At 42.2% G+C, this 9,225-nt stretch overlaps 1 non-coding gene across 1 annotated transcript; it reads right to left on the reverse strand.

Moving 5' to 3' along the window:
• Positions 1 to 8,762: 8,762 nt before the first annotated feature.
• LOC145389767 (5S ribosomal RNA) lies at positions 8,763 to 8,881 on the reverse strand. Its single transcript, XR_013895531.1, has one exon. It is a non-coding gene; the product is annotated as a 5S ribosomal RNA (ribosomal RNA).
• Between the last annotated feature and the right edge of the window lie 344 nt (positions 8,882 to 9,225).

A 9,225-nucleotide genomic window follows, 5' to 3' on the forward strand; every position in this document is an offset into this window, starting at 1 on the left:
TGACTCTCTGCTTCATTTTGATGGTAGGAAGGTTGGGGTAAAAGCAGGCAGGTCGGGTCAGAGCCATCTGTGCAGGTAAAATAAAGCAATTGGTTATCTATCTATCTATTGCCTGACACGTAATCCTGTACGGCAGGGCTCTTGTTTGGCCAGCCACAGCTCACAAATGAGAGTATTTTTTCCCTTCAGCGAACAAATTTGACATGCAAGTCACCTTTTGGCGAGGAAAATATATGTCCACTTCAAAACCCAGTAAACTACAAAATAAGTAAATCTCACTTAAATGAATAAAAAAGCACGTTGTGATGGATTATTAAGTCTTTCCTTGTCACCTTTGTGACTATTTCAAACATCATTATATGATTCTAATCGTCCATCCATCCATCCATTGCCAGACGCCACAATCCCGTAAGGGGTGGCCATTTGTCTTTGAGTTATTTGTTTTACGGGGAGGGGCACTAACCCTCCACCAACCCACTTGTTGACACGCAGGGAGCACGCACGGGCTGGTTATATGGTTACCACCCAGCGTTGTAAATGGTTTCTTGGCTTACAGGAAACCACTTGGCTTGTCACTCAATGTAAAGCCACCTGTAAAGGAAAGAAGAGCAATAAGAAGTGACAGGAAAGATGGGACATATAGGAAGAGAGGAGGACAGGCACAGAAAAAGAATGATAAAGGCTAAGGAAGAAGTAGGCAGCACTACATCAAGTGAGTGGATGATGGTCACCACCACCTACCACCATTGCTCGTAAAATATTTCAGCTCGTAGTCAGTTTGGCTGCTAAAAATTTATTTGGCTCGTAAATCGGAAACCTTAGGAGCCAAATGGCTGGCAACCATCGGCAGTCAGCAAGAGCCCTGTAAGGGGTGGCCACAAACAGATTGCCTCCATGTTGCCTTGTCCCCTGCCATTCACTGCCCTCCTCCCAGAGAAATTACCATCTCCTTTAATAATAATAATAATAATAATAATAATAATAAAAATCACTAATCTCTTGGCTGATTCAGATGCTTTACAAATGTATAAATGTGCTTTTTAGTATGGAGGCTGTCTGTCCATAAACACACAAAATATACTGTACCGAGTGGGGTTGGTGGAGGATTAGTGCCCCTCCCTGTAAAACAATTAACTCTAAGCCCTTGGCCACCCTGTTTGGGATACATGGCATCTGGCAATGAATGATGATGATGATCTCTTAACCCTTTAACCGCGGGCATTGTTTTGCCCCGACTGGCCTCTCCCGCGGGAGTTCCAGCCAAATGTATCAGCTTTGCAGTGATGTAGGTTTCATGACTTTGTGGCCTTTCACAGGACGGGCAGTGCCGTTAGAAGTGAGGGGTGTAAAATCACTATTTTACGCCCCACACACCAGTACCAAATGCCAAACACTCTCTGATAATAGTAATATAAACATATATGAACACTGCACATACGATAAACACCCACTCTGTGTTCACTGAGGTAGGTAAAAGGCACTGTAATTGCCCGCACTTCACTGCGGCATCACACGCTCACTGATGTTTGGTTAGCGGCGATGTTTTCATTATTTCTAACTTCTATTACTATTTTCCATATAATCTGGGCAATATACATTATATTCACACTGCACTTATTACTATATTGCGTCACTGTCGCATTACAGAATTACACAAATGCCGCAGATTTTCTTATTACCATATCACTTATATACTGGCCATATTTACATAATTTTCTAGGTAAAATATCTCTTATTACTATGTTATACAATTATTGGTAAAGCACGTCACTGTCGCATCACAGAATCACAGCAGTGCCGCAGATTTTCTTATTACAATATCACTTATTATACTGGTCAATATTTACATTGTTTTCTAGGCAAAATATCCCTTATTACTACATTATCCATTATACAATTATTGGTAAAGCACGTCACTGTATATCACTGTCACTTTCAGTATTTACTCAGAGAGTGGTACTCGGCAAAGCACGGAGTCACACAGAGAGTGACTTGGCATTCCTGGCACTGGTGTGTGCTCATTTTTCTCGTCCGAGGCCTCCGTGTGGTGTTATGACACACTCTGCAGCGGCCCTGTGACAACCTGCCGCCTGCGGTGAGAAGAAATTTCACAAGCTGGTGCCGGCTCATGTAATTGCGGCACTCAAGACGGTCAGGTTGTGTGTCAGAGTGTCGCCTCGGGATCAATGCCGTCACCTGACCAAATCATGCAAGCAGCTGCTGCACGACAGTCTTGGAGAACTGTCTCAGGGATGGTTGCCTTATGCCCCCGACTTGTGTCTTGTAGAGGAGGAAGGCGTTGAGCATGCACATATCGAGCATGTGGAGGCAAGCCTTCCTGTACCATCGGGTGTTTCTCCTGAGACAGTCTATCTCGCCAATCATCATATCCGACTTATCAACAAGTCTCATGTTGATACTGTAGTCAATGACGGCATCAGGCTTCATGATTGGCTCCCCCGTCCTGTAACTGACCTTCCCAGTTCTCTGCAATTCCCCCTTGTGGATGGTGCTGATCATATTCACGACCTTCTTGTCATGTCACCTGATCGCCAGAAGCTTGTCTGACTTCTTCAGGTGCACATCTCCCTTGGATGAGGATGATGCTTCAGGGAAACTTGGCCACTCCTTCCTATAGCTCCGTACAGTGCCAACAGTGCCAATGCCGTGTTCAGCCAGGTATTTGGAGAGTTTCGGTGCTGTGTAATAATTGTCTGTGTACAGCACATGATTCCCACCAAAATACCTCTCCATCAGCACTTTTACTACGGAGCCAGAGAAGCCAAGGGGGTCGTTCCTGTCCACGTCCATTGTACTTGCAGAGTAGATCACAAAATCAAGGATATACCCCGTCTCACAGTCACACAGCACAAAGAACTTTATCCCAAAGCAGTGGCGTTTGCTGGGGATGTACTGCATGAATTTGAGACGTCCTCTGAACAATACCAGGGATTCATCTATGACGACTTTTTGCACAGGACAGAAAAATCGCATAAATCGATTCCTAATCCTGTTGAGGAAATCCCTCACTTTCCACAAAGGGTCAGTTTGGGACGGGTTTCCATTGTCAGCGAAGTGCAGGTATCCTAGCAGCTGTCGGAACCGATCTCGTGACATGTACTTGCCGAATGTTGGGATAGAAGTAATGTCATCCACCAGCCAGTACTCCTCCAACTCATGTCTCTTGATATGGGGCATCAAGAACATGAGAGCAAAGAACACATACAGCTCTCTGATCCCGACAGGCATATAGAGGTGTATGGTATGTAGGAGGACTGCTGGGCCTTGATAGCAGGCTGTGAAGCCCATGCCCTGAGTCGGACACACACACACACACACACACACACACACACACACACACAAAAAACACTTGCTTTGTGAGCCAATAGGTCCCAGCTCTTCTGTTGCACACTGAGCTGCATACCTATTGGTCTCATCGCTGACAAACTGCACAATTTCGTCATCCATGAAGGCCAGGAAGCAGTCTAAAAAGACATCTCCTTCGCTGCATGGGAAGGCAGACTGGATTCCCGCGTTTGTCATGTCAAACGACGGATTGTGTGGCTGAAAATCAGCACCGTCAGACCAAACAAATGCATCCACTTTCCCGGTGCGTGGTTCAGTGGTAGTGTCAGGTCGCATTGCACTCTTTTCCCAGTGAGAAGGAGTTGAGGTGGAGGCAATGGGTGAGGCAGGAGGTGAGTGGGAGGGGGGTGAGCGGGAGGGGGGTGAGTGGGGGGGTGGCGAGGGTGAGGGAGCTGGGCGGGGGGCAGGCGGGGGGGTTACTGACCTGGTGTGTGGTGAAATCTGACCCTTTCTTCCCCGCTTATCACCTCGCTTATCACCCAGCTTTGCCCTCCTACTGCCACGCATCCCCTTTGTTCTAGGCCAGCCTGCCCTGCTTAAGGGGCTATCACACGGCACCTCATACGAGGTTTGCCGAGGATACAATGGTAAATCGGAACGGTAACGTGGTAAAATTGCCGACGATACCACGGGCATTTGGAACCCATCTGGATGGATTCCTGCCGATGATACGACGGGCAAAACAGTGTGACCAAAACCCAGGCTACTCGACAGAGAATATATCATACTACATTATTAAACATTTTGCCTAACACTGAATACTTATTAATATTTTTTAATAAATATCAATCGTTTTGAAGGCCTTATAAAGAGTTAATATTTCGTACACCGAGGAAACTGTGATGTCGATAAAATATCACATGTTTACAACTGAGGACTCCACTGCAGGTAGAGTAGACGAACCAGTCGCCACCTGAAAACACCACCACAACAACAATGTACTGATGGCTTCATCATCGATTTCCTGGACAAGGGCAGCTGAATTCGCCCTAATAGAGAAATTGAGGCAGTTCCCTTGTCTCTGGGACCATAAAAATGAAATGTTTCACTAGAGAGCGTTCAAGAGGCACCTGCTGGACAAGATTGCCACGGAGTTGTCTGAGGGGTTCGAGGAGCTGCATGGCCTTTCCTCTGGTAAATACATTTATTCTTGATTGCACTTTTGTTATCACACACCACTCAGATTAGTTTGCTATGCAGTTATATCAGTATATTGTTACTAGTACCATCAAGGGTTCATACTGATTTTCTTACAGCTAACAAGAATAATCATCACTGCAAGAAAAATAATCTCTACTGCTGTAAATTGTTTTTAATTTATGTTCAGGTATTTACCAGTCTGAAACCATTAAGCAAAAACCATTATTTGAATGTACAACATAAATTTTGGTAATTATTTACTTAGGACAGTAACCACTTCCATAGACATCTGTCTCTCATCTTCTTATTTGTATTGTTAATTGATCTGAGGTATGATTCTCATCAGAAATGCAGTCTTTTCCATTATTCACCACTTTGTGTTCCATTTAGTTTGTCTTAATTTTTGTTTAGCATCTGAAAATTGGAAAAGAAGACAAAAGTGGACAGACTGGCACAGAGGCATACAGATTTTATTCTGTTGCAGACAGTAGTCTCTGCTTTTCTATATTATTTTGCAACTGACAAATGTTTAGTGATATTTAATTTCAGTATATGACCATCATATATACCATTTACATCATTATACTGTATAGGGTATAATTTATATTGATTTTACTTTTTTTTCAGCTGATATAATGACCAAGTGGAACAACCTGAAGAAGTCATTTGCAAGGGAAATGGCTAAGGTTAGGACTCTGAAGAGTGGCTCTGCAGCCTACCAGGGGAAGTGGCCATTATTTGAAAGTATGATGTTTCTGTCAGATTTGTTTACTGCCGGCCCAAGCGATGCCAGCTACAAGGCTGGAGAAAATAACAGTGACCCCACAGTCAGCAGGGAACCTGAGGAGGTCAGCACTAATGAAAACATGGTTATAGAGTTATAGAGTTACAGCTTAGAAATTATATTTGAGGAATAATTTGCAGATGTAGATAGTATTGAGGCATCTGGCAATAGATAGACAGATAGATAGATAGTATTTTCTGCATTGATACCTGCACACTTACTAGTTTAAAATGTTATTAATGTAATTTGTTTTATAACATCCATTTTGTTAAAGAACTGGTCATGATTAACTGTACCCAGGAAAAAATCTTGTCATGCATTATTATTATTATTATTAGTGATCCCAGTTCTACCCAGTCCCACACTTGTGACTTAATACTAGCTGGTATGGATTTATTCTTACCCAATCAACAGTTCACTAAAACAAAACTCTCCAAAATTGTTTGATGGCAGCTGTGCCAGAGCAACAGCCCAAGTCATTAGCATTTAACTATTAGCTACTAAAAAAAACATCTGAATCATTCTCAATTTAAAATTGCTCGAAATTATGCAAAAGCTGTAATAAATCTCGCTAAATCAAACTTTCTTCAAAAGTAAGCATCAAAACTACTTAACAACCCTAATGACAATTGAATATTCTGGTCAACTCTTAATTCTTTCAATAACAACTTTAACTAGTCATCATCCATTCCCCCACTAAAATCTTCATATGGAGGAAAAGGAGTTAAGGCCCTTTGCACTGAACATCTTTACACATTTTTTTTTTTCCCAGGATGAGAAGTAGGAATTGAACAGCCTAGTAAATCATTGTTTCCTTCCAAACAGGATGAGCCCATAGTGGGGACAGATTTAGTTTTAGCTGGAGCAGTTGATGATGGGGATTCATGGACACCCATCCTCACACCAGCTGGATTACCATCAAATACCCCGTCTCCAAGTTGTTCGTCAGTACATGATGGTAGTGTCACAGATTCACGGACGTCTACACCAGCTCCATCCAAGAAGAGGCCATGTCTAGATACTAGAAAAGACCATGAACCCAAAACCGCTTCACGAGCTTTAGAAATATTAGAGGGGACCGTAAGTGAACTGAGTGGAAGAAACAGGGTTGCCCGTGCCATTCAGTTGTTAGCCGAGGAGTATCTGGAACAGATACCACAGCATAGACAGCTGGTGATGCTGGGCAAGATTGTAAGTATTTTTACTGAGGAAATAAATGGCAATGATGGATGAGTGTTTGAGGAAGAGAGGTTTGGAAGTCGGTGAGGCTAGGGAACTGGCAAGAGATTGAGCAGGCTGGATGAATGTTGTGAGGAGAAGTGCATGAATAGGGATTCTGGCACTCCTTGTGAGCATGGCAGTGTCTGGATTGACACAATCGGATATGTTTGTGTGAAACTGCAGGATGTGATGAATGTTTTTGGATGTATCCGGTAGAGCCAGGAATCCAGGGTTTTAAATGATGAGTGAATGGAGGAGTGGCCTATTGGATTGGGCAAGTTTGTGCTGTCTGGACATTGCTACTCCTCACTCTGCCCTTGGGTGGGAAAGGAGATCCAGATGATGATAATGCATTACTCAGAACCAAAGATTTTAATAAATAATACAATAGCTGTCGTTTGTTTTAGTTAACCCAGCCATAATTTCATCTGTTCCTTTCAGCTGCTGTTTGTGTTTGGGGAGATTGCCTTTTCCAATGCCCTCCCCTTTGATGCTAATTCTCCTGAGCCTCAATTTTGAATTTGAGTGGTTAAGCTTATTTATTTTTCATTTACTTACCTTCCAAAAGTCATAAATAATAAACTTCTTCCTTGTCTATATCTTCTCCAAACAATAATTCTGCAGTCCAATTTTGTGGGTAAGGTTGAGCAAATAACTGGTATATGTTTCAAATCTTCTGGCATAATGGACAATATGAAATGGTTCAAATCCTCATTCTCATCACATCCTACACACTTTGTATCCTCCACTGAAACGTTGTCTGTTGTTTAAATTTAATGTGTTGGACTGGCATCTGAAAATTATTATAGAGGCTGGTTTGTTATCGTAGAAGTGTGCTAGTCTTTCTGTGATTGTCATACCTTTTGCAAAGCTTACTTTTTTAATCCAGCTTAATGAACATTTTGAGAATCCTGGCATTATTATTTCTCTTTTTGTCTCACTATTTTCTAACTTTACAAAAAGAGGCCTAGGTTTTCCTTGTGCTGGCTTTCCTACTGTTTTCACTTTTCACTTCTTGATGCCATCTTATATTTAACTCTGTTAATCAAATTGCAAGCTTATGTAATTTGTACAGGCAACCATTTCTTGTCCTTAGTATGTGAATGGGAGCAAGATTAAAGTTTCAACCACTCAAAATTTTTCAGTAAAGTACTGTGTTGTGGATAAGCCAAGACTCACAGAAAACTAGATGTGCTTTATTATGAACTACAGTTATAATGCAAAAAAAATATGAGAGTTTACTGTACTGTATAAAGGTAAACAATTACTGTAAAAGCCCTTTAATATGGCATGCAATAAGTGATTAAAGGACTTTTACTCTACTCATGGCTACACATGTATTAATAAAAAAAGAAATGGTCAAATAAAAAAAAAAAAAAAAATACAGAAAACAAAGGAAGATACACAAAATTTACCATTATGTCACAATTACATATAACTAAATAAAACTGCCAAGCAGAAAAAATATATATAGTATAAATAAAGGTTTAAAAGTATGGTAACTGAACTCAAACTGCTGCATGGGGAAGCCAAGGTATGGAAAAGTGATCCCTCTCACAGCAACTGCTTTCCCCTACACGTGGAAATGTATTGATTAACACAGACCATTTAATGCATTAAGGCCATCTCATTTTGCCAGGGAACACGACCTTCATTGTTAAAATATGCACAGAACAAGTCCCGCACCCCTACTGCCTCTGCTGTGGGGCGTCGTGGGACTCTCTGTAAGTTACCAAGGCCATTTAACTCATTCTGATGCCACTGCCCATTAATTATTCTCCTCCCAGGAATATCCTCTCGATCAATTAGTTCTGGTGGTGAATATGCCTGCCGAGACTCTGTTCTTAAGAAATTGTGTAAGGCCGTTGCGGCCAGAACAATTTTATTAGCCCTCTCTGGTTTCGTACGCATTGGCTGACAAAATATTTGGAACCTACTAGCCAATATGCCAAAAGCATTTTCTGACACCCTTCGAGCTCTAGATAGTCTGTGGTTAAAAATGATTTTATGTTGTGCCAAGTCAGTGCCAGAATATGGTTTCATTATATATCTTTTAAGAGGAAAAGCATCATCCCCAACAATGACAAATGGTACACTTACATCTGTATTGGGAAGGGTTGTAGGAGGTGGAATACATTTTTTCATTCATTGCCAGACGCCATGTATCCCAGACGGGGTGGCCAAGGGCTTAGAGTTAATTGTTTTACAGGGAGGGGCACTAATCCTCCACCAACCCCACTTGACGTAGGGATGCCAACAGCATCTGGTGTTCCCAGGCGGTCACCCATCCAAGTACTAACCAGACCCAACGTTGCTTAACTTCGCTGATCGAATGGGAAGCGGTGTACTCAACGTGGTATGGCCGTTGGCAAATGTCATTATTTTCCAGCACCTCCTTTAATGTGCACTTATTCCACACTCCTCCATCACTAGCCCTACCATTTGTTCCAATGTCTACATACAAAAATTTATAGTCAGCATCAACCAATGCCAACAGAACTATACTGTAGTGGCCTTTATAGTCAAAATAATGAGAGCCACTATGGCTGGGCTTTTCCAAAAGGACTCTTTTTCCATCCAGCGCACCCACACACATCGGGAAGTTCCACGAAGTGTAAAAGTCAGCAGCCACCTTCCTCCACTCCTGCTGGGTTGTAGGAAGCTTCATGTGTGTAGGCTTGAGAGCTCTGTACAAAGCCTCACATGTCTCTGGA

This window comes from Coenobita brevimanus, unplaced genomic scaffold (assembly GCF_032717465.1).
Source record: "Coenobita brevimanus isolate Jiangsu-jjx unplaced genomic scaffold, ASM3271746v2 jjx.HiC_scaffold_2017, whole genome shotgun sequence".
In the NCBI taxonomy this organism is placed as follows: Eukaryota; Metazoa; Arthropoda; class Malacostraca; order Decapoda; family Coenobitidae; genus Coenobita; species Coenobita brevimanus.